Source organism: Jatropha curcas, unplaced genomic scaffold, assembly GCF_041381405.1.
Source record: "Jatropha curcas cultivar XTBG-Jc1 unplaced genomic scaffold, XTBG_Jcur_1.0 HiC_scaffold_129_pilon, whole genome shotgun sequence".
In the NCBI taxonomy this organism is placed as follows: Eukaryota; Viridiplantae; Streptophyta; class Magnoliopsida; order Malpighiales; family Euphorbiaceae; genus Jatropha; species Jatropha curcas.
Window position 1 is genome coordinate 1 of NW_028322373.1, and position 27,677 is coordinate 27,677.

The window sequence follows — 27,677 nt, forward strand, 5'->3', positions numbered from 1 at the left end:
ATCGAAGACGCTCTCAGAGCAAGAAGTGCTTAGGCATAATAGCGAAAAGCTTGAAGTAGTGAGCATTACATGTGGATTAGTGGGAGGAGGAACCGTACATTCTGCGATGTCTCAGAGTATGGGAATACTAATCTCACAAGTTACAGAGGATAAGATTTGGTATCCCACACTAGGCAATTGGAAGACATAATAGGAAAGCTACCAATTGTTCATATGAAGATGTTCGCGAGGCTCATATTTTCTGCATAGAGAAGCCATCCGTTAGCGGTAGATTTTTGTGCTAAAGCTTTATTATCATCGGCAGAGATTGCCAATTATTGGCAAAAGAAATACCCACATATTGCTATTAATGGAGAGTAAGTTAATTTCTGAGTATTGAAAGCAATAAATAATTCTATTAGAGTGTGTATTTCTAAAAATGAGAGACCTCAATCTCGAAATTCAATTAGAAATGAATAAGAAAAGTAATAATTTATTGATTGATTTTCAGGTTTGTGGAGAATTTGGACAGGGAAATTGTTTTGAGCTCTACGAAACTGAAGGAACTTGGATTTGAATACAAGCATGGCGTCGAGAAGATTTTGATACTTTAAAGTGTGTCAAGAATTGGGCCAGCCTCAGTTTTAACTCAGCCCATTTAGTGCTAATTAATAATTAATTAATGTGATATGCTAAAAATAAATATGATGATGCAAGGCTTGACTCTCTTTATATATATATATATATATTCGCTAATATAAATTTATTCTGGTAGCAACTTTACTTTATTTTATGAATTAAAAAAGACTTGCACAATTTGGGTTATTTCCTATTTTGCAATGTACTGCTATTTGAATTTAAAAAAAAGACTTGAAGAATTCAGGTCTTGCTAATTAAAGGAGCAAAAAGTCAACAAGCAAACCCTAACACCAAGAGAAACTGACATATGCTTCAAAAAACAATTTTTTGTCTGCCATTTTATTCAACCAATGTATTCTAAATCTTATCAACCGGGTTAAATCGAACATAATTTGAGTCTATTAGTAACATTAATTTTTCAAAAAAAAAATTTAAATATTTAGTAAATATTATAAAATTAATTAATTAATTTTCTCACGCCATATCGGATCCACGACTTTCAATTAAAAATAAACTAAATAAGTCAAAAAAAAAAAAAAAAGAAACGGGAAGGATCTATATGATCTAACTACCCCACTAAAATAATTTGAACATTCATCTTATAAAATTAAATAAATGTGACCATTTATACATTGTATTCTAACAAATCGATCGTCAAGATTTCTTTTATTTTCCATTTTTTTTTATCCAACCAATCGTGCAAAATTTCTTGTGTGGATGGACATGCATATTCTCATTGGAGAAGAAAAGGCTGATATGTAACATTTTTTTCCCATCGATGAGGGATATCAGTCATATAAGTGGATGAAATATAGATAATTACGCTTACATCTCAGCCAAAGTATCCATTTTAGCATGCACATTCCATAATATTTGCTAAGTAAGTATATTTTTTTACACATTTAATTTTACTTGTAATGGATCGATTAAGTTGAGGTTAGAGTTGTAACGTATGATTGCGTATATCAGAACTGATTAAAAATTCTTTTTGTTTGTATCGCTAGATCAAGCATTCTAAGTGATGGGAAAGAACGAAACAGCAGATTCAGATGCTTCAAAAGAAACAAAAAACCAAACCAAAGTTGAAATTCCACTACTTCACGAGTTGCAGCGTTTAATTTCAGAGCCAGGCTTATGGCCATCTGAGCTTTGTATCTACAAAGTTCCAAGAAAACTTCGAGCTTTAAATCCAGCAGCCTACACTCCTCAAATGATTTCAATCGGCCCTTTTCACCTCAACGACGACGGTTTGAAAGTCATGCAAAAGCAGAAATTGAAATACTTGGTTGGCTTCTGCACGAGAACTGGTAAAAAGATTGGGTTGATCTTGTAGACAAAATCCGAGACTGGGAGAAAACAATTCGCCACTGTTATGAAGTTTCAACAACTGATGAGATATCCAAAGAAGATTTTGCAAATATGATTCTGTTGGATTCTGTGTTTATTATCGAACTTTTCTTGAGAAGAGGAGAAAAATATAAATTCTTTGAGAACGGAAATAATGACAAATATGAAGAGGATTATATTCTTGGAAAATCGACGAGAGAATATGGTTTATTAGAGGATTTAATATTAGTGGAAAATCAGTTACCGTATTTTGTTCTTGAAGATTTATATGACCTCACCGTCGGAAAGTTAAACGAAGAAGGCTATCCTTCTTTTTCCGATCTTATGGTCAAAAATTTATGGGACTATTTATCTCCGCCACCAATTGACGAAGAACATAAAAAATGTAGCTGCGATTGCTTCTCTTGCTTTTATTGTTTTTGGATTCCTAGATGCTTCTCATGTTCAAAGCTCAACGATCAAAGCGTCAAAGGAGAAGAAGAAGACGACTTTAAAGAGAAACCGTTAAATTTCACGGATCTAATTCGACAATATCGTTGCTATAAGCGTCCCAAGTCAAATAACTAACGGAAAAACAGTGAAAAATCTATACAGAGCTACAAGGTTACACGAAGCAGGAGTGAAGTTCAAAGTGAGTCCAAAAGCCTGGCCAATCAACATGCAATTTGAAAGAGGAGAATTGAGAATGCCATTATTTATAGTGGATGATAATACAGAGCGATTGATTCGAAATCTGATGGCATTTGAACAGTGTCATTATCCAAACGATCCATTCATCTGCGATTATATTTGGATTCTTGATTTTCTGATATACACAGAGCAAGACGTTGATTTGCTTTGTAGAAAGGGGATTATTGTTAATCTGTTAGGTGATAATGAATCAGTGGCTAAGTTGGTTAATAATCTTGGTTTGCAAATAAGGGCGTCTGGTTCTTGTTTTTACGATATGAGCGTAAGGCTCAATGAACACTACGATAATCTATGGTATCGTTCGGTGGCGGTCTTGAGAAGGGTGTATTTTGAGGATCTTTGGAGAAGCACCGGAACTGTCGTCGCCATTTTGTTACTGGTTTTCACCGTCACACAGTCTGCGTCTTCTATTAGAGATTTGTTACAAAATTAAGACTGTTTGGTTGTGCAATCTTTTCAATTTTTTTTCTATTTCCTGATTCATTGTTCTATCTGTAATGTTTATCTCTTTGAACGTTTCGCTATTCTAATAACAGCTTTTCATATTCGAATTTGAAACTGCAAATCTTAAAGTCAGAAAATACGATGCTAAGCTTTATGACAGTCCAATCTATTCCCACTCATTTTGGGCCAAATAGCCCATTATGATAAATTGAGGACCAATGCTCAATTTATTATTATATTGTAATCGCGATCCACTTTCAGAAACTCAATTCCAGCGTAAGAGATTATAGTATATTAGAACAGGACAGATTGCATTATTGAGGGGAAAGCATAGTCAAAGAGACAGTCGTCGGTTGGGAAAAATATGCACCCTATATATATACACTTGAAAAATGCACCTACTTCGACTTATCCCTTTTTTTTTTTTAAGAAAAATATTTAATTTTGTTATACATCAACTTATTTACAAACAAAAACAAAATTAATTTGAAATGCATGACTGATAAAGACAATACAATTATCAACTTTAATTAGTGGGAAGGACAGGATGGCGTTGCATTATTGAGGAGAAAAGAAAAATCAAAGAGAGTATGTGTCTAATACCCGGCCAACACATTTTTTTCTCCATTATTGACTCCTTGAAAATATCATTTTCTTCATTGAGAGAAAAGGGTAGAAATATTTCCAAGTCGTCGCTTTTACTGAGTCCTTCTCTGTAGTTGAAAGATATCTCTTTTAATAGCTTGGACTTCACTTCTTCGTGTTGTTGCTGTCGTTCTACTGAGCAATTATCCTCACCTTGTTGCGACTTGTCGTTTATTGAAGCTGCTAAACGAGCAGCTTGAAAACATGTGTGCCTTCCTCTATAGGTCACTTCAAATATTGTAGGGTCTTGATCTGATCTCTGAACCTCGTGAGGGCATCTATAGTATCTCTGCAATAAAGTTTGCTATCAAAATTTTACCTAGGAAAATTTACTATAGTGCACTGAGAGATCAAGACATGAAATATAATCAATTACTAGTCAACGACAACATGTACCTACAAATTTGTCCGTTTCAGCGACATTTGATTTTTATCCCTAAATTGATTGGAAAAATATGCACCCCACTATATATAATATACGTAACACATTTTTGTCGCTTTTAAAGGGATAAAATCTGTCTTTTGAATTTTATAGAATTTTGTTTAATTTTTCTATAATTTAATTGGATATATATTTTTAAATATTTTTTAAATAGATATAAAGATAATTAGACCTTTAAAATTTTAATATTTTTTCAAACACTTTTATATGTTACTTTGTAATTTTTTAATTTAATCTCATTTATATCTTCTTTAAACTTGATAAAGTACATTCTATTACTAATATTATTGTTTACAACTTTACATATTGATTCTCATGTGTAGTTGAGAACTTTAAGTAATTTATTTTTAATTCTGTACAAAGATATGGTTCGAAATATTATATGCTATTGATAAAATTTCAGTTTAACTTCGTCCGACGAAAATAATTGATGTGAGATCAAAGTCAAGTAAGTCATGATTTATTATATTAATGTTATAGCATGGCCAAATTATAAAATATTTTGCAGTATGATAAATGCGAATTTGTAGTGAATTTATATTTAATTAATAATAAAATTATATATTTTTTATTAAAGAGGTAGAAAAATAAACATCATTTTATTTTTAATTATATATTATAATACAACACATGTTCAAAATTTCATTGTATATATAAAGTGCAATATTAATAAATTATTATATTTATTTTAATCTAAATAAAAATTTATGCTTTCATTATATAAATAATAAAATTAAATGAATAAAATCTACGTGAAACATGTGTCTAAAACAACTAGTCATAATGATTTTTTAAAAATATAGAATAAAATGCGTAAATTGTCCTTCTTAATATATTAAAAGCTCTTTATCTAATTTTGCTATAAAACACTCAATAAATATAGATAAAATTTTTAAAAATAATAATTAATATAGTCTCAAAATCTTAAATAAATACTTAAAGTAGAACAAGATAAAATGTCTAATTGTTACTGTTAAAGTGTAACGAAGGCGGGAGTACTATATTAGGACAGGACAGATTGCATTATCGAGGAGAAAAGGACAATGAAAGAGATCATTCGACTTAAATTGATTGGAAAAATATGCACCCTACTATATATTATACCTAACACATTTTTGTCGCTTTTGAAGGGATAAAATCTATCTTTCAATCGCCAAAACACTTCTCGCACTTCAGGTTTGCACCCTTCTCCCTTTCATATATAAACATGTATTTTCATGTTCACATTGAGATAGTATTCGGTTAAAATTTTGTAACGATAAATTTTTGAGAAATACACTTGAAACGTACCTTATCTTTTTAAGAAAAAACTTTAATTTTGTTATCCGTCAACTGATTTACAAACAAAAGAAATTAATATAAAAGGTACTACTGATAAAGACAATACAATTATCAAAATTAATTAATTAATTAATTGGAAGGACAACAGAGCCTTGCATTATTAATGAGAAAAGAAAATTCAAAGAGAGCATTCGTCTATAAAAAGGTTTAAATTGTTTGGATACACCCACGCCCAACACATTTTTGTCGCCTTTGAAGGAGAAAATCTGAGTGCTTTCAACTGCCAACTAGACCACTTCTTCAGGCAAAGATCTTGCACTTCAGGTTGGCACACTCTCCTGAAAAATTTTGCCGTTTTTTTAGTAATGAAATGTAATATTGATAACCTTGAATTAACTTTGATTTCCAATTCTTATACATTTCCTTTTATATCAGTTTTGATCTCTCCCTGTCAAAAGTTCTTTTTGATTGCTAAAAAGATGTGTTGTGTGCAAATGGAGTTAATTAATTAACAAATATTTTTTTAAAAAAGATATATATGAAGTATATTAGGTGTTCTTGGGCAGATGGGACAGAATGGTGAAGGAAGTAATTCAAATGATGTCGAAGCTGAAAGCGGAAAGCAATTAGTCATTGACATAACAGACAACTTAGCGCGTTTACTATCGGAGCCAGCTTTATGGCCAGAAATTTGTATCTACAGAGTTCCAAGAAAACTTCGAGCTATAAATCCGTCAGCCTACACTCCTCAAATGATTTCCATAGGCCCTTTTCACCACAATGAAGATTCATTGAAACCTATGGAGAAGCAAAAACTGAGATATTTGGCAGAATTCTGCAGAAGGACTGGCAAGACTTGGGTTGAGCTTGAAAACAAAATTAGAGAATACGAATTAACAATCCGTCACTGTTATGACCAAACATTTGAGCAGTATGAACAGAACATGTTTGTAAGAATGATTCTATTGGATTCTGTGTTCATTATCGAATTTTTCTTGAAAAGAGGAGAGAGTTTTATTTGGACAGAAAAATATAAAGCTGATTATATATTAGGCAAACCATCGCGCGAAGATGGCATATTAGAAGATTTGATATTGCTTGAAAATCAGCTGCCTTATTTTGTGCTTGAGGATTTATATAAATTTGCTACTGGAAATTTTGGTTTTCTTTCTCTCGTGCGCCTCAACTTATCGAATTACTTGCGTCCTCCGAAACTTCGTGATGATGATCATAAAACTCGCGATTGCTTCTCCATTTTTTATGGGTTTTGGATTTCGAATATGTTCTGCTGTCAAAAAGAGAACAAAACTATGAGAGTGCAAGCGTAGAAGGAGAAGAAATTGAGGAGAAACCTAAGCACTTGACTGATTTGATTAGAAGAAGAAGATCCTACAAACATCCAGTGTCAAAGAATGATGCTTGTATTGAAAGTCTTTATAGTGCTACAAAGTTAAATGAGGCAGGAGTCAAGTTTAAGGTGGATAAACAGGCGTGGCCCCTAGATATAAAATTTGAAAGTGGAGAATTGAAAATGCCGAGATTTGAATTTCATGATGGCACAGAACGATTGATAAGAAATCTGATGGCTTTTGAGCAGTGTCACTATCCAAATGATCCTTACATATGTGAGTATATATGGATATTAGATTTTCTAGTAGATACTGAGAGAGATGTGGAATTGCTTATTCAAAATGGTATTATCACTAATTTGCTTGGGGAGTACAAATCAGTGGCTAAGATGGTGAATAAGCTTTGTCTTGAAATTACAACATGTGGGTCTTGTTTCTATGGAGTAAGTGTGGATCTTAATAAACATTATGAGAATCGTTGGTTTAAGACTGTGGCTATCATGAGAAGTGTATATTTTAGCAATCTCTGGAGAGGGACTGGAACTATTGCAGCACTTGTACTTCTATTTCTCACTTTTATACAATCTGTATACTCGCTCAGTCGTATATTTTAAGTTCAGTATGCTTATGTTGTTGTAGTGATGTTCTTATTATATGTTGTTGTGGTAATGTTATTATATTTTAATGTTCTTATTATATTATATGTTACTTTAATAAGACTCTGCTCGGTTTGTGATTTGTATTTGTTTTCCAACTTTTGACATTCTAATAAGAGTTTGCTTTATCTGTATTGCAAAGTGCTTCGGCTCCCTTCATCCCCTCCCTCCTTTTTATTGCTTTGTTTAGCTATCAAAAGGGCAGAGTCTTACTGTTTTAGCTGTAAGTTACCTTATCTGCCGCATTTGCCAAATTTAAAGCCATAAACTTTTAGTCCACAAGCGAATTAATTTTTAATCTACTATTAGTTTACGAGCCAAATTGATAAAAAAAAAAGGTTACACCTACTCGTCATTAAACTCCCTAATCAACTGAAAAATTTTCTGGGAAGGCACCACCCGAGACTCAAGAACCTTCTCTTAATCTCTCTTTCGAAGCACTGACCCATCAACATCATAAAATTAATCCTATTAATAATTAACCAAATAATTCTAAAGGGAGATTGGAGTCGAAATCCACCTTATCTATTGAAAGATCCCAATCTCCGATTGGCGAATTGGTAACTGAAGTTGGAGCGGAATCAGATTCCGGCGTTCTTGCATTATTGTCTATTCCAAAGCCGGACGACGTCGCCGGAGATATCGATGCAGGTGAAAAATTAATAAAGAAATCATTCTCCATTATTGACTTCTTGAAAATATCAGTTTCTTCATTGAGAGAAAATGGTGGAAATATTTCCAAGTCGTCGCTTTTACTGAGTCCTTCTCTGTAGTTGAAAGATATCTCTTTGAATAGCTTGGGCTTCACTTCTTCGTGTTGTTGCTGTCGTTCTATTGAGCAATTATCCTCACCTTCTTGCGACTTGTCGTTTATTGAGGCTGCTAAACGAGCAGCTTGAAAACATGTGTGCCTTCCTCTATAGGTCACTTGAAATATTGGTCTTGATCTGATCTCTGAAATTGTTTTGTGGCTAAACAAACTTGTGAGTGACGGTGAGTGCATCTATAGTATCCTCTGCAACAAAACATGTCGTTTAGTGAATGTGGTGTGGTGTCTGGAAAACTCAGAATTTTATATTTTAAGATTATAAAAGTCAAAATTGGTGTGAATATCGTGGAATGGAAATATTATATTTTTTGGTTCCTTGAATCAAATCTATATCACGTAGAAAAGTGAAATAATGAGATTTTCGATAATGCCTTTAATGAAATTTAAAATGTTATAAAATAACTTTATTAATAACCAATTAATTTTTTTAAATATTATGTTTAATGAATAATTAAAGTTAAACACATACCAATTAAATTTTTATTTTAAATACTATGCTTAATAGATAATTAATGTTAACCATATATTAATAATATATTTTATTTTTAATTATTTTAATGTCATATAATAAGGCTATACGTGAAAATTAAAAATTCTTTTATTTACGATATGCTTTAAATTTTATTCAATTTATGATTTAAATTAAATGTTAGAGCGAAATACATATTATATACTTCATGTATTTATTATTTAACTTAATAGATAATAAAATAAATTTACAATCTATAATCTACGTACATGTGGGAATAGAGGAGGGAATTATGAGATTTCCTAAAGTAACCCTAGTTTAATTTGAAATTCATGATATATCATTTTAATTAATTTTTTAATGCATTTTAATCGGAGAAAATAAATCTATTTATCCTTTTGAAGATCCTTTTTATTCTATTTTTACTGCCTTTTAATCGAAGAAATAGATTTCATTTATACTTTTGAATATCCTTTTAGTTAGATTTTTATGCATTTAATTCGAGAAAATATATATATATATATATATATATATATTCTCTATTTGATCTTGTAATATTATTGTCTAATGATTTTTATAATTAATAGTTTTTTATATTTTTAATCATATATTCTCGTGTTATATTGCTTTTTATGAGGTAAATCGAAAACTTTATTTCAACTATTGAAAGTGGAACTTAAATTCTATTAATTTATTATGTTATAAATTTTTAAAATAACTAAACATTTTATTATTACTATATTAGTTAATTACAATGAAATTAAAATAATTTTTTTAAATATATAATTTCTCTTTAATTTTTTTAGAGAGGATGATGTACACTTATTTGAATCATTTACGTATTATTGTATTTTAAAATTTTTTAAATTTAACAAAACAATGGAATTATGAAACTATAATATTTGACTAATATAAAAAAATAGATTTTTTTATATTTTTTTAGTCTAATGAAATTTTTTTGAAAAAATATGCTATAAATATTTGAATTTGCTAGAAATAAAAAGAAAATTCAAGAGCTCTATTTTCATTCAATATTTTATTCTTTTATTTTTGAAATTTATAGAAATTTATTTAATTTTTCTATAATTTAATAGGATATGTTTTTTAAAATATTTTTTAATAGATATAAAGATAATTAGACCTTTAAAATTTTAATATTTTTTCAAATATTTTATACGTGACTTTGTAATTTTTGAATTTAATCTCATTTATATCTTCTTTAAACTTGATAAAGTACATTCTATTATTAATGTTATTAATTACAACTTTAAGTAATTTATTTTGGATTTTGTGCAAAGATATTGTCCAAAATATTATCTACTATTGATAAAATTTCAGTTTAATTTCATCCGATGAAAATAATTGATGTGAAGATCAAAGTCATACATTATATTGTGGCTATGTACAGTAAATCGTGATTTATTAGATTAATGTTATAATATTACCAAATTATAGAATATTTTGCAGTATGATAAATGCGAATTTGTAGTGATTTTATAAAATTAATTAACAATAAAATTATATATATATTTTTTTATTAAAGAGGGAGAAACATAAACATCATTTCTTTTGTAATTAGATATTATAATACAATACACATTTAAAATTTCATTGTATATATAAAATGCAACATTAATAAATCGTTGTTTTTATTTTAATTTAAATAAAAATTTATACTTAAATATTATGTAAATAAAAAATAACAAAGTTAACGAGTAAAGTCCACGTGGAACTTCCGTCATAAAATAACTGGTCATAATAAATGTAATAACATTAAAGAGTTAAAGACTTATGTTAAAGTGAGGGCTATTAAAGTTTGCCACAAAATTTTACCTTGGAAATTAACTCTAGTGTACTGAGAGATCAAGACATGAATTTATTACTCTAGTGTACTAGTCAATAACAATGTGGACCTACAAATTTATTACTTCCTTGTTCTAGGAAAATTTAATTTTTTCATAAAAATTAAAAATGATTGAAATATATTGATTTTTCAAAAATATAAAGTAGAATGTGTAAATTATTCTTATTAAAATTAAAAGATCCTTATCTAATTTTGCTAAAAAATACTTAATAATATAAATAAAATTAAAAAATAATAATTAATATAGTCTCAAAATACTAAATAAATACGTAAAGTAAAACAAATAAAATATTTAATTATTGCTATTAAAGTGTAACGAAGGGAGGAAGTGATATATTAGAATAGGAAAGATTGCATTATCGAGGAGAAAAGAACAGTGAAAGAGAGCATTTGTCTTAAATTGGTTGGAAAAATATGCACCCCACTATATATAATAAACCTAACACATTTTTGTAGCTTTTGAAGGGATAAAATCTATCTTTCAATCTCCAAAACACTTCTTGCATTTCAGGTTTGCACACTCCTCCCTTTCATATATAAACATGTATTTTCAAATATAAATTGAGATAGTATTCGGTTAAAATTTTGTAACTGTGAATTTTTAAAAAATTACCGAGATTATTTTTTTAAAGAAAAAACTTTAATTTTCTTATCCATCAACTTATTTACAAACAAACAAAGTAATATGAAATGCATGATTGATAAAGAAAATACAATTATCAACTTTAATAGTGGGAAGGACAGGATGGCGTTGCATTATTAACGAGAAAAGAAAATTTAAGAGAGTATGTGTCTAATACGCAGCCAACACATTTTTTTTCGCTTTTGAAGGAGAAAATCTGAGTGCTTTCAACTGCTAGCTAGACCACTTCTTCAGACAAAGATCTTGCACTTCAGGTTTGCACACTCTCCTGAAAAATTTGCCATATTCTTTTTTCAGTACTGAAACATTATATTGATAACCTTGAATTAACTTTGATTCCAATTCTCATGGATGTCGTTGTATATCAGTTTTGATCTCTCCCTATCAAAAGTTCTTTTTAGTTGTTAAAAGATGTGTTTCTGTCCAAATGGAGTTTATTAGCTAACATTTAAAAAAAAAAAAAAAAATTGAAATGTATTAGGCGTTCTTGGTTAGATGGGACAGAATGGTGCAGGAAGTAATAATTCAAATGATGTCAAAGCTGAAAGCAGAAAGCAATTAGTCATTGACATACCAGACAACTTAGAGGATTTACTATCGCAGCCAGCTTTATGGCCAGAAATTTGTATCTACAAAGTTCCAAGAAAAATTCGAGCTATAAATCCGTCAGCCTACACTCCTCAAATGATTTCCATAGGCCCTTTTCACCACAATGAAAATCGTTGAAACCAATGGAGAAGCACAAAATGAGATATTTGGCAGAATTCTGCAGAAGGACCGGTAAGAATTGGGCTGATCTTGCAGAGAAAATTAAAGAATGGGAAGAAACAATCCGTCACTGTTATGACCAAACATTTGAGTCGTATGAAAACAACATGTTTGTAAAACTGATTCTATTGGATTCTGTGTTCATCATCGAATTTGTCCGTGACATCCTCCCCCACTCAATCTTCAGCACGTCCTCGTGCCGAGGGAGGACGACTCGCCCTTGGACCGTTCTTGCTTTACGCCCCACTTCGACCCACTTCTCTGGCTCTGCTCTATCCATGCTTGCTCCGTTAAATATGCTCCTATCCACATTCACGGTGCCTGAGGTCTCCATGCCATTGCTTCGACACTGCCGATGCCTAGGACTTCGCCATTGCTTCGACATCGGGTGGAGTAACGATGCCTACGACTGCGCCATTGCTTCGACATCGCCTGGAGTTGTGGTGCCTAGGACTGCGCCATTGCTTCGACACCACGTGGTGTCAAGACACAGGGCGGTACATTTGACTCTTAACCCTGGAGTGCGTGTTAGTCAAGTGGACTTCGAAAACGTGCAGCAAGTCGACTCTGATACCACTCTGTAATGGGCCTGGAGTCTTGCGCAGCACTGCGCCCGTGCGGCGCCCCGGGAGCCTGCCCACATGGCAGTACTTTGTCTCCGAGGCAAGCCTTATCATACCGTACCACACTGGTTTCGCCCTGCCATGGGCTCATAAGGGAAGCAGCCCAGCTCCCGACCAGTTGTGCCCCGCGGCACAATACCTCGCCTGCATGTAGACTTTGCATGGGGTAAGGGCCACTAGGGTGGAACAACGCCTTAATCGCTAAGCCGCCCGAACCCTTGCAGGTTGAAACGCAGCCTAGTACGCTCTTTCATAAGGGCCTAACACAGTCACGGAATTTGTCCGTGACATTGGGCTTCACTTCTTCGTGTTGTTGCTGTCATTCTACTGAGCAATTATCCTCACCTTGTTGCGACTTGTCGTTTATTAAAGCTGATAAACGAGCAGCTTGAAAACACGTGTGCCTTCCTCTATAGGTCACTTCAAATATTATAGAGTTCTGATCTCTGAACTTATTTTGTGGCTAAACAACCTCGTGAGGGCATCTATAGTATCTCTGCAATAAAATTTGCTACCAATATTTTACCTTGGAAAATTAACTATAGTGTACTGAGAGATCAAGACATGAAATATAATCAATTACTAGTCAATAACAAAGTGGACCTACTCCCTTTCAAAAAAAAAAAAAAAACAACGTGGACCTACAAATTTATTACTTCATCCGTTTGAGCGACATTTAATTTTTATACCTAAATTGGTTGGAAAAATGTGCACCCCACTATATATAATATACCTAACACATTTTTGTCGCTTTTTGAAGGGATAAAATCTTTCTTTTGAATTTTATAGAATTTTGTTTAATTTTTCTATAATTTAATTGGATATATATTTTAAATATTTTTTAAATAGATATAAAGATAATTAGACCTTTAAAATTTTAATATTTTTTTCAAACACTTTTATATGTTACTTTGTAATTTTTTAATCTAATCTCATTTAAATCTTCTTTAAACTTGATAAAGTACATTCTATTACCAATATTATTGTTTACAACTTTACATATTGATACTCATGTAGAGTTGAAAACTTTAAGTAATTTATTTTTAATTTTGTGCAAAGATATGGTCCAAAATATTACATGTTATTGACAAAATTTTAGCTTAACTTCATCAATTACTAATCTAAGTATGTGAGACCAAGACATGAAATATAATTAGTTACTAGTCAATAACAACGTGGACCTACAAATTTATTACTTCCTCTCTTCCAATTTACGAGCGACATTCAATTTTTTCATAAAAATTAAGAAAATAATTGAAATATAATGATTTTTTAAAAATATAGAGTAGAATGTGTCAATTGTCCTTCTTAAAATTAAAAGCTCCTCATCTAATTTTGCTACAAAATACTTAATAAATATGGATAAAATTTTAAAAATAATAATTAATATAGTCTCAGAATTCTGAATAAATACTTAAAGTGGAATAAGATAAAATGCATAATTGTTACTATTAAAGTGTAACGAAGGAGGGAGTACCATATTAGGACAGAACAGATTGCATTATCAAGGAGAAAAGAACAATGAAAGAGAGCATTCGACTTAAATTGGTTGGAAAAATATGCACCCCACTATATATAATATACCTAACATATTTTTGTTTGAAAGGATAAAATCTGCCTTTCAATCTCCAAAACACTTCTTGCACTTCAGTTTTGCGCACTCCTCCCTTTCACATAGAAATATGTATTTTCACATTTAAATTGAGATAGTATTGAGTTAAAATTTTGTACCAGTGAGTTTTAAAAAATTACCCAGAAATACACTTTTGAAACTACCTTATTTTTTAAGAAATAACTTTAATTTTGTGATCCATCAACTGATTTACAAACAAAAGAAATTAATATAAAAGCTACGACTGATAAAGGCAATACAATTATCAAATTTAATTAATTAATTGGTAGGACCAGAGCGTTGCATTGTTGATGAGAAAAGAAAAATCAAAGAGAGCATTCGTCTATAAAAAGGTTAATATTGTTTGGATACACCCACGCCCAACACATTTTTGTCGCCTTTGAAGGAAAAAAACCTGAGTGCTTTCAACTGCTAGCCAGACCACTACTTCGGGCAAAGATCTTGCACGTAAGGTTTGCACACTCTCCTGAAAAATTTTGCCTTTTTTTTTTTTTCATTACTGAAATGTAATATTGATAACCTTGAATTAACTTTGATTTCCAATTCTTATACATGTCCTTGTATATCAGTTTTGATCTCTCCCTGTCAAAAGTTCTTTTTGGTTGCTAAAAAGATGTGTTGTGTGCAAATGGAGTTAATTAATTAACAAATATTTTTTTAAAAAAGAATATATATATGAAGTATATTAGGTGTTCTTGGGCAGATGGGACAGAATGGTGAAGGAAGTAATTCAAATGATGTCGAAGCTGAAAGGGGAAGCAATTAGTCATTGACATAACAGACAACTTAGCGCGTTTACTATCGGAGCCAGCTTTATGGCCAGAAATTTGTATCTACAGAGTTCCAAGAAAACTTCGAGCTATAAATCCGTCAGCCTACACTCCTCAAATGATTTCCATAGGCCCTTTTCACCACAATGAAGATTCATTGAAACCTATGGAGAAGCAAAAACTGAGATATTTGGCAGAATTCTGCAGAAGGACTGGCAAGACTTGGGTTGAGCTTGAAAACAAAATTAGAGAATACGAATTAAAAATCCGTCACTGTTATGATCAAACATTTGAGCAGTATGAACAGAACATGTTTGTAAGAATGATTCTATTGGATTCTGTGTTCATTATCTAATTTTTCTTGAAAAAAAGACTATTGCAACAGAAGAATCAGAAGAATATAAAGCTGATTATATATTAGGAAAACCATCTAGCGAAGATGCCATATTAGAAGATTTGATATTGCTGGAAAATCAGCTGCCTTATTTTGTGCTTGAGAATTTATATGAATTTGCTACTGGAAATTCTGATTTTTTTTCTCTCGTGTTCACCCAACTTAGGGTATTACCTGCGTGCTCCAAGCATTGATGATGACGATCATAAAAATAATAGATGTTGCGATTGCTTCTCCATTTTTTATGGGTTTTGGATTTCGAATATGTTCTGCTGTCAAAAAGAGCACAAAGACGATGAAAGTACAAGTACAGAAGGAAAAGAATTGAGGAGAAGCCTAAGCACTTTACTGATTTGATTAGAAGATTAAGATCCTACAAACATCCAGTGTCAAAGAATGATGCTTGTATTAAAAGTCTTTATAATGCTACAAAGTTACACGAGGCAGGAGTCAAGTTTAAGGTGGATAAAAAGGCGTGGCCTCTTGATATAAAATTTGAAAGGGGAGAATGAAAATGCCAAGATTTGAAGTTGAAGATGGCACAGAACGATTGATAAGAAATCTGATGGCTTTTGAGCAGTGTCACTATCCATATGATCCTTACATATGTGACTATATGTTGATATTAGATTTTCTAGTAGATACTGAGAGAGATGTGGAATTGCTTATTCAAAATGGTATTATCACTAATTTGCTTGGGGAGCACAAATCAGTGGCTGAGATGGTGAATAAGCTTGTCTTGAAATTACAACACGTGGGTCTTGTTTCTATGGAGTAAGTGTGGATCTAATAAACATTATGAGAATTGTTGGTTTAAGACTGTGGCTATCATGAGAAGTGTATATTTTAGCAATCTCTGGAGAGGGACTGGAACTATTGCAGCAGTTATACTTCTATTTCTCACTTTCATACAATCTGTATACTCTCTCAGACGTATATTTTAAGTTCAGTGTGCTTATGTTGTAGTAGTGATGTTCTTATAATATGTTGTTATGGTGATGTTATTATATTTTAATGTTCTTATTATAGTATATGTTATTTTAATAAGACTCTGCTCGGTTTGTGATTTGTATTTGTTTTCCAACTTTTGACATTCTAATAAGAGTTTGCTTTATCTGTATTGCAAAGTGCTTCGGCTCCCTTCATCTCCTCCCTTCTTTTTATTTCTTTGTTTAGCTATCAAAAGGGCAGAGTCTTACTGCTTTAGCTGTAAGTTGCCTTATCGGCCGCATTTGCCAAATTTAAAGCCATAAACTTTTAGTTCAATTTTCATAACGACCATTGCGCTCAATGATTCTAAATATTTATTTCAGTCCACAAGCGAAAGTAATTTTCAATCTGCTATTAGTTTGCAAGCCAAATTGATAAAAAAAGGGTTACACCTATTCGTCATTAAACTACCTAATCAACTGAAAAATTTTCTGGGAAGACACCGCCCGAGACTCAAGAACTTTCTCTTAATCTCTCTTTTCAAGCACTGACCCATCAACATCATAAAATTAATCCTATTAATATTTAAGCAAATAATTCTAAAGGGAGATTGGAGTCGAAATCCACGCTATCTATTGAAAGATCCCAATCTCCGATTGGCGAATTGGTAACTGAAGTTGGAGCGGAATCAGATTCCGGCGTTCTTGCATTATTGTCTATTCCAAAGCCGGACGATGTCGCCGGAGATATAAATGCAGGTGAAAAGTTAACAAAGAAATCATTCTCCGTTATTGAGTCCTTGAAAATATCATTTTCTTCATTGAGAGAAAAGGGTGGAAATATTTCCAAGTCGTCGCTTTTACTGAGTCCTTCTCTATAGTCGAAAGATATCGCTTTTAATAGCTTGGGCTTCACTTCTTCGTGTTGTTGCTGTCGTTCCACAAACTGATGGACCGCGCGTATCCTCGTCCAACACCCAATTAATATGATATTATCCGCTTTGAACCAAGCCCTCACAAATTTATTTTTGATTACCTTCCAAAAAATCTCATACTAATGGATTGAGTTTGAATCATTATATTTTAATTCCTCTTCTCTTTTTCATTTGACGTGGGACTTGGGAGGATATCCCAACATAAACAACCTTGTGAGTGACGATGAGTGCATCTATAGTATCCTCTGCAACAAAACATGTCGTTTAGTGAATGTGGTGTGGAGTCTGGAAAACTCAGAATTTTATATTTTAAGATTATAAAAGTCAGAATGTGGTGTGATGATATATCATTTTAATTAATTTTTTATGCATTTTAATTGGAGAAAATAAATATGTTTATCCTTTTGAAGATTCTTTTTATTCTATTTTTACTGCCTTTTAATCGAAAAAAATATATTTCATTTATATTTTTGAATATCCTTTTAGTTAGATTTTTATGCATTTAATTCGAGAATATATATATATATATATATATATATATATATATATATATATATATATATATATATATATTTTCTATTTGATCTTGTAATATTATTGTCCAATGATTTTATAATTAATAGTTTTCTATTTTTAATCATATATTCTCATGTTATATTACTTTTTAGGAGATAAATGGAAAACCTTATTTCAACTATTGAAAGTGGAACTTAAATTCTATTAATTTATTATGTTCTAAATTTTTTAAAATATGACTAAACACTTTATTCTTATACTATATTAGTTAATTACAACGAAATTAAAATAATTTTTTAAAAAATATTATTTCTCTTTAATTTAATTTGGAGAGAACACTTATTTGAATCATTTACATATTATTGTATTTTAAAATTTTTTAAATTTAACAAAACAATGGAATTATGAAATTATAGTATTTGACTAATATAAAAAAATAGATTTTTTTTATATTTTTTTAGGCTAATGAAATTTTTTTTGAAAAAAATATGCTATAAATATTTGAATTTGCTATTATTTTTGTTTTCAACCTTTCTATATTAAAAATGAAATAAAAAGAAAATTCAAGAGCTTTATTTTCATTCAATATTTTATTCTTTTATTTTTGAAATTTGTAGAATTTTATTTAATTTTTCTATAATTTAATTGGATATGTTTTTTTAAATATTTTTTAATAGATATAAAGATAATTAGACCTTTAAAATTTTAATATTTTTTCAAATATTTTTATGTGTGACTTTGTAATTTTTGAATTTAATCTCATGTATATCTTCTTTAAACTTGATAAAGTACATTCTATTACCAATATTATTGTTTACAACTTTGCATATTGATTCTCATGTGTAGTTGAGAACTTTAAGCACTTGATTTTTGGATTCTATGCAAAGACATGGTCCAAATATTACAAGCGATTGATAAAATTTCAGCTTAACTTCATCCGACGAAAATAATTGATGTGGAGATCAAAATCATATATTATATTGTGGCTATGCAGAGTAAGTCGTGATTTATTAGATTAATGTTATAATATCGCCAAATTATAGAATATTTTGCAGTATGATAAATGCAAATTTGTAGTGATTTTATATAATTAGTTAACAATAAAATTATATATATATTTTTTATTAAAGAGGGAGAAACATAAACATCATTTTCTTTTTAATTAGATATTATAATAGAATACATGTTCAAAATTCCATTGTATATATAAAATGCAACATTAATAAATCATTATTTTTATTTTAATCTAAATAAACATTTATACTTAAATATTATGTAAATTAAAAATAAAAAAAGTTAAACAAGTAACGTACACGTGGAACTTCCGTCATAAAATAACTGGTCATAATAAATGTAAGAACATTCAAGAGTTAAAGACTTATGTTAGAAGTGAGGGCTATTAAAGTTTGCCACCAATATTTTACTTTGGAAAATTAACTATAGTGTACTGCGAGATCAAGACATGAAATATAATCAATTACTAGTCAATAACAATGTGGACCTATAAATTTATTACTTCCCCAGTTCCAGTCGAAGTTTAATTTTTTCACAAAAATTAAAAAATGAATGAAATTTATTGATTTCTTAAAAATATAGAGTAGAATGTGTAAATTGTCCTTCTTAAAAATTAAAAGCTATTCATCTAATTTTTGATACAAAACATCTAATAAATATGGGTAAAATTAAAAAAAATAATAATTTATATAGCTTCAAAGTCCTGAATGAACACGTAAATTAGAACAAGATAAAATATTTTAATTGTTACTATTAAAATGTAACGGAGGACGGAGTACTATATTAGAACAGGACAGATTGCATTATCGAGGAGAAAAGAATAGTGAAAAAGAGCATTCGTCTTAAATTGGTTGGAAAAATATGCACCCTGCTATATAAAATATTTCTAACATATTTTTGTCACTTTTGAAGGGAAAAAATCTGTCTTTCAATCGCCAAAACACTTCTTGCACTTGAGGTTTGCACCCTCCTCCCTTTCGTATATAAACATATATTTTTACATTTAAATTGAGATATTATTCGGTTAAAATTTCGTAATGGTGAATTCTTAAAAATTACCAAGATTATTTTCTTAAGAAAAAACTTTAATTTTGTTATCCATCAACTTCTTTACAAACAAAAACAAAAGTAATATGAAATGCATGATTGATAAAGAAAATACAATTGTCAACTTTAATTAGTGGGAAGGACAGGATGGCGTTGCATTATTAACGAGAAAAGAAAAATCAAAGAGAGTATGTGTCTAATACGCGGCCAACACATTTTTTTCTCTTTTGAAGGAGGGAATTATGAGATTTTCTAAAGTAACCTTAGTTTAATTTGAAATTCATGATATATCATTTTAATTAATTTTTTATGCATTTTAATCGGAGAAAATAAATATATTTATCCTTTTGAAGATCCTTTTTATTCTATTTTTACTTCCTTTTAATCGAAAAAAATATATTTCATTTATACTTTTGAATATACATTTAATTAGATTTTTATGCATTTAATTCGAGAATATATATATATATATATATATATATATATATATATATATATATATGTGTGTGTGTGTGTGTGTGTGTGTGTGTGTGTGTGTTCTCTATTTGATCTTGTAATATTATTGTCTAATGATTTTTACAATTAATAGTTTTTTCTATTTTTAATCATATATTCTCAAGTTATATATAATACCCTGAATTTTTATTTTCAAAACTTTTGAATTTTTAATAAATCAAAAATCTGAATTTGTGACAGTATGGGCTTAAGTACTAAACAATTTTGATCTGAGCCCAAATTGTGACTTGGTCTTAAGTCCAACACAAGTTATCGGAACTTCTAGTCGAAAATAAATTAAACTTCTTAGAATTGATATTGGACCACTTAAAATAATAATAATAATAATAACTATTGAATCTGTAACGCAAAGGATAGTGAATTATGGAGCAGAGTTCCGCAATTATATTCCAACTGGGTTGTAAATGAATAAATAGAGTATAGACATTTATTATTTGGATTGTACTTTGGAAATATTTGTGAAATAAATTATTGGGCTTGAATCAACAATTGTGAATAGAACGCGAGTCTTAAGTAATACAGGCTTACTACGGGTTTCGGGGGCCTTAAGTCCACCCAGGTCCTAGTGCCGATCCCGCCCACGGAAATGGGTCGTGACAAAGTTGGTATCAGAGCATAAGTTGGGCCTTAGGAATCAATTGCGGAACATAGGAAATTAAATATAGAGCTCCTATGTTGGGGTCGGCCGTAACCAACAAAGGAGATGTAGTCTGGATTGAATTCCATTTTAGTGCCGGTGGACGCATCGTGCATGAAGATGGAAGGAAATCTCTATGAAACTTAGGATGAGAACTATAGGTACATAAATAATAGTGAGGTATAGAAAGGTCTAGGTAACTGACGTTTATAAAAGAAAATATTTTGAGTTTTGCTAAATTCCCTCCATCTATTTTGAAGCAGAAGATCAGTTGGAAATTGGTGTAATGGCTTGATCACCCAGTACACCTTGATTCGACAAGAGACACTGCTTCAAAAAAAAAAAATTATTTGAAACTGTTTAGAAAAGAATTCGGAGTTTTAAAGACAGTAACAAAGTGAATTTATTTGAACTATGATTTGAGAAAAATGTCTTGTTATTTGCTTATTGGAAATTATTTTTTTTGTTGTTTGGTTTTATTGTTTTGTCGGCATGTCAAAAATTTGTTTGATTTTAGACTTTAAATGACTTACGAGGATTGCATGTTTGATTTATTTTGATCATATTGTCTATCTCGAGGACTAAATTAGGCCTATAGAAATTAATAATGATAAACTAATAGAGATCAAATTCTAGAAATGTTACTGTTAGGGATTAAAAAGTGGAAATTGTAATTACAAAGGTTAGAAAAGGAGGATCTAAGACAAATAATCATACTTATAAGAAATCCTAAATTTACCATGGTGAAACTCATGAATGTGAATGTATATAAAAAAAAAAAGGGTGAGAATTTAAATTGTAGTAAGTGTACTAGACATGATATATTTAAGATTCTAGCACATGTAGGATACTTAATGGGCTAGACCAAGTTCATAAATCTATTATAATAAAATGAATGTAGAAAATGATGAATAACTTTAAATCACAAATGGGGAATGAATGGAGAAAGGAACGTGGATGCTGTAGGAAAACTTAATAATTAAGGGAATTTGATGTATCTAGATAAAGAGTCATGTAGAAAGGACTAATACTATTTATTAATCTAAGTTAAGAAAATGTATATAAAATCTGCTTTAAAGAATTAAGTACGAAATTAGATCGATGTGCTAAATAAAATAAAATAAAAATTTAATAAATTTTTTAAAAAAAAATCATCAGTAGAGATTGAAAAATTAGAATTAGAAATCCAAGAAACAATGACCTTACGACGTAATTAAATTTTGTGTAAAATGATGGTTTCACGCCATAGATTCATGTACCCATGATTAAAATTCTTTTAAGGATAAGATTTAATGAGATGGGTACACTAATGAGACATGGAGGATAAAAAAAAAATTAAACTGAATCAAAAAAACTAAAGAATTTGGATAAGACTAGGGGATGTTAAATCGTAGAAAGGCCGATGATGATAATATGGTTAATTAATTTATCTACTATGAACTGCTAGAATAAATAATAAGAAATGAATCGGGAAAGAAGTAAAAATTCAGATGTAAGAAATATGCATATATATATATATATATATATATATATATATATATATATATATATATATATATATATAAAATGATAAAACAAATAACTAAATAAATAAAGATAAAATAATAATATAGTATAAATATAAATATAAATAATAAATAATAATAAATCAATAAAAATAAAAAATAATAAAAATAATAAAGATAAATTTTGGAAAAATTTAAAGTGTGGATCAATTTACTTGATAGACTAGTAACAGCAAAAGGAATAGTAATGCTAGAGATTAGAATGTTCTTGGAATGAAATATGAGATAGTAGACTGGAACTAGATGACTTAAGGATTATCCTCGTGGAGATAGACAATTCATTTTTATTAAATACCAAAAGGTTTTAGAAAATACAATGAGTATTGATTTCAAACTTCATGAAAACATTTTTTTTTATACCACGATTGATATTGGTCTTGAAATGAAATAAAAGTTAAATGCAAATTTTTATTATAAGAATTTCAAAGTTATGTGTGAGTGATATGCCGATATTTTTAAAAGTGAAAAGGGAAAGTTTTTGAAAGTTTTTAAATAGCCAGTTACTCATAAGATGGTCAACCTAGGCTGTAGTTGTCAACTCATTAGTCGAATTTTTAAATAAACGATTAATCTAACAATTAATATCGCTGAAACAATGTATAGTAGAACTATTAGAAAAAGAGGACTCTTAAATTGCTCAAAAATCCTTAGTTAGTAGACACATTAGGTGAAATTCAGTATTGTAGACTATTAGTAGGAATGAATCTAATGAGGTAGAAATTTCTCAAGAATAAGAAATACAAATCAATAAAACTTAGAGATAGATACATTAAGAATTGAAATTTTAGTACTATTCCTTTTTGACCGTAGTGAATTGTGACAAATCAGAACTAGAGAGATTTGATAATTTAAGCTTTTGGGTAGTTTGTCATATCATAAGAAAATTATTCAACTCTAGGGGATGTTTTGAAGTTAATGATATGTTGATAAATACAACTTAAACATGTGGTAATTAATTTCTTCTGGCTTTTCGATAAATATTAAAATTAATACATTGAATTCCTTACAGTAAAAGAATAAAAGAATCTAGTGAAGTGAATCATGAAGCAATTGATAAAAATTTTGACATGCTAGCCAAAGGAGGAAAGATCTGAACTAAATCGAGATCTAGATAATAACACCAGGTAACATTATGCTAACCTGAGAAACTAAAGATGATAAGGTTGAATGGATAAATTTAAGGAAGTCACAAAATACCTTGCTAAACTTAAATAAGAAAAGGTTAGATAGATAAGTTGATATTATATTTTAAAACTTTGATGAAAGTAAAACAATTAGTTTATGTAGTATAGATGCTAATTAGAGATTTGCTACTGTTTCATAATTAAGGCATAAACTGAAGTCCCATATAGAAATGAATAAATTATTTAGTTGACATAGAATTTGACGCCTATTTATTTGATGTAATATTTGGATGGTAAGATAACATATAGAGTCGGGATTTAAGAAATTTCATTTAAGACTTTTATATATTGATAGGTATTAGGTGAAAGGTAAATAGTTGGGGCAATGACTGTACGAATAACTTCGTTGCATAAATAAATAAATTAATAATCGATTAATTCTGTATAATACATATTAAAATTAACAGTAAACTGCAAACTATTTATTAGGCATACACACGATCGAAGACGCTCTCAGAGCAAGAAGTGCTTAGGCATAATAGCGAAAAGCTTGAAGTAGTGAGCATTACATGTGGATTAGTGGGAGGAGGAACCGTACATTCTGCGATGTCTCAGAGTATGGGAATACTAATCTCACAAGTTACAGAGGATAAGATTTGGTATCCCACACCTAGGCAATTGGAAGACATAATAGGAAAGCTACCAATTGTTCATATTGAAGATGTTCGCGAGGCTCATATTTTCTGCATAGAGAAGCCATCCGTTAGCGGTAGATTTTTATGTGCTAAAGCTTTATTATCATCGGCAGAGATTGCCAATTATTGGCAAAAGAAATACCCACATATTGCTATTAATGGAGAGTAAGTTAATTTCTGAGTATTGAAAGCAATAAATAATTCATATTAGAGTGTGTATTTCTAAAAATGAGAGACCTCAATCTCGAAATTCAATTAGAAATGAATTAAGAAAAGTAATAATTTATTGATTGATTTTCAGGTTTGTGGAGAATTTGGACAGGGAAATTGTTTTGAGCTCTACGAAACTGAAGGAACTTGGATTTGAATACAAGCATGGCGTCGAGAAGATTTTAGATGATACTTTAAAGTGTGCTCAAGAATTGGGCCAGCCTCAGTTTTAACTCAGCCCATTTAGTGCTAATTAAATAATTAATTAATGTGATATGCTAAAAATAAATATGATGATGCAAGGCTTGACTCTCTTTATATATATATATATATATTCGCTAATAAAATTTATTCTGGTAGCAACTTTACTTTATTTTATGAATTAAAAAAGACTTGCACCAATTTGGGTTATTTCCCTATTTTGTAATGTACTGCTATTTGAATTTAAAAAAAAAAAAAAAAAAAAAAAAAGACTTGAAGAATTCAGGTCTCGCTAATTAAAGGAGCAAAAAGTCAACAAGCAAACCCTAACAACCAAGAGAAACTGACATATGCTTCAAAAAAACAATTTTTTGTCTGCCATTTTATTCAACCAATGTATTCTAAATCTTATCAACCAGGGTTAAATCGAACATAATTTGGAGTCTATTAGTAACATTAATTTTTCAAAAAAAAAATATTTAAATATTTAGTAAATATTATAAAATTAATTAATTAATTTTCTCACGCCATATCGGATCCACGACTTTCAATTAAAAATAAACTAAATAAGTCAAAAAAAAAAAAAAAAAAGAAACGGGAAGGACTCTATATGATCTAACTACCCCACTAAAATAATTTGAACATTCATCTTATAAAATTAAATAAATGTGACCATTTATACATTGTATTCTAACAAATCGATCGTCAAGATTTCTTTTATTTTCCATTTTTTTTTATCCAACCAATCGTGCAAAATTTCTTGTGTGGATGGACATGCATATTCTCATTGGAGAAGAAAAGGCTGATATGTAACATTTTTTTCCCATCGATGAGGGATATCAGTCATATAAGTGGATGAAATATAGATAATTACGCTTACATCTCAGCCAAAGTATCCATTTTAGCATGCACATTCCATAATATTTGCTAAGTAAGTATATTTTTTTACACATTTAATTTTACTTGTAATGGATCGATTAAGTTGAGGTTAGAGTTGTAACGTATGATTGCGTATATCAGAACTGATTAAAAATTCTTTTTGTTTGTATCGCTAGATCAAGCATTCTAAGTGATGGGAAAGAACGAAACAGCAGATTCAGATGCTTCAAAAGAAACAAAAAACCAAACCAAAGTTGAAATTCCACTACTTCACGAGTTGCAGCGTTTAATTTCAGAGCCAGGCTTATGGCCATCTGAGCTTTGTATCTACAAAGTTCCAAGAAAACTTCGAGCTTTAAATCCAGCAGCCTACACTCCTCAAATGATTTCAATCGGCCCTTTTCACCTCAACGACGACGGTTTGAAAGTCATGCAAAAGCAGAAATTGAAATACTTGGTTGGCTTCTGCACGAGAACTGGTAAAAAAGATTGGGTTGATCTTGTAGACAAAATCCGAGACTGGGAGAAAACAATTCGCCACTGTTATGAAGTTTCAACAACTGATGAGATATCCAAAGAAGATTTTGCAAATATGATTCTGTTGGATTCTGTGTTTATTATCGAACTTTTCTTGAGAAGAGGAGAAAAATATAAATTCTTTGAGAACGGAAATAATGACAAATATGAAGAGGATTATATTCTTGGAAAATCGACGAGAGAATATGGTTTATTAGAGGATTTAATATTAGTGGAAAATCAGTTACCGTATTTTGTTCTTGAAGATTTATATGACCTCACCGTCGGAAAGTTAAACGAAGAAGGCTATCCTTCTTTTTCCGATCTTATGGTCAAAAATTTATGGGACTATTTATCTCCGCCACCAATTGACGAAGAACATAAAAAATGTAGCTGCGATTGCTTCTCTTGCTTTTATTGTTTTGGATTCCTAGATGCTTCTCATGTTCAGAGCTCAACGATCAAAGCGTCAAAGGAGAAGAAGAAGACGAAGAGGACGACTATCTTGAAGAGAAACCGTTAAATTTCACGGATCTAATTCGAAAATATCGTTGCTATAAACGTCCCAAGTCAAATAACAATAACGGAAAAACAGTGAAAAATCTATACAGAGCTACAAGGTTACACGAAGCAGGAGTGAAGTTCAAAGTGAGTCCAAAAGCCTGGCCAATCAACATGAAATTTAAAAGAGGAGAATTGAGAATGCCATTATTTATAGTGGATGATAATACAGAGCGATTGATTCGAAATCTGATGGCATTTGAACAGTGTCATTATCCAAACGATCCATTCATCTGCGATTATATTTGGATTCTTGATTTTCTGATATACACAGAGCAAGACGTTGATTTGCTTTGTAGAAAGGGGATTATTGTTAATCTATTAGGTGACAATGAATCAGTGGCTAAGTTGGTTAATAATTCCTGATTCATTGTTCTATTTGTAATGTTTATCTCTTTGAACTTTTCGCTATTCTAATAACAGCTTTTCATATTCGAATTTGAAACTGCAAATCTTAAAGTCAGAAAATACGATGCTAAGCTTTATGACACAGTCCAATCTATTCCCACTCATTTTGGGCCAAATTGCCCATTATGATAAATCGAGGCCCAGTGCTCAATTTATTATTATATTGTAATCGAGATCCACTTTCAGAAACTCAATTCCAGCGCAAGAGATTATATTAGTATATTGGAACAGGACAGATTGCAATATTGAGGGAAAAGCATAGTCAAAGAGACATTCGTCGGTTGGAAAAAATACGCACCCTATACATATATTAATATACCTAACAATTTCAATTTTCACACTTAAAATTCATTTTTAGTCTTCGAACCTTAAAGATTACCGAGAAATACACTCGAAATGCACCTACTTCGACTTATCCTTTTTTTTTTTTTTTTTTTTGTAAGAAAAAGATTTAATTTT

At 30.2% G+C, this 27,677-nt stretch overlaps 6 pseudogenes; 5 read left to right on the forward strand and 1 right to left on the reverse strand.

Moving 5' to 3' along the window:
• Window positions 1–1,282: 1,282 nt before the first annotated feature.
• LOC149492062 (UPF0481 protein At3g47200-like) lies at window positions 1,283–3,200 on the forward strand (annotated as a pseudogene).
• Window positions 3,201–5,710: 2,510 nt separating this feature from the next.
• On the forward strand, window positions 5,711–7,512 carry LOC149492063 (UPF0481 protein At3g47200-like; annotated as a pseudogene).
• Window positions 7,513–7,759: 247 nt separating this feature from the next.
• On the reverse strand, window positions 7,760–8,584 carry LOC149492064 (putative WRKY transcription factor 46; annotated as a pseudogene).
• Window positions 8,585–15,060: 6,476 nt separating this feature from the next.
• Window positions 15,061–16,537, forward strand: LOC149492065 (UPF0481 protein At3g47200-like; annotated as a pseudogene).
• Window positions 16,538–23,567: 7,030 nt separating this feature from the next.
• LOC149492066 (NADPH HC-toxin reductase 1-like) lies at window positions 23,568–24,886 on the forward strand (annotated as a pseudogene).
• Window positions 24,887–25,513: 627 nt separating this feature from the next.
• LOC149492067 (UPF0481 protein At3g47200-like) lies at window positions 25,514–27,322 on the forward strand (annotated as a pseudogene).
• Window positions 27,323–27,677: the final 355 nt, after the last annotated feature.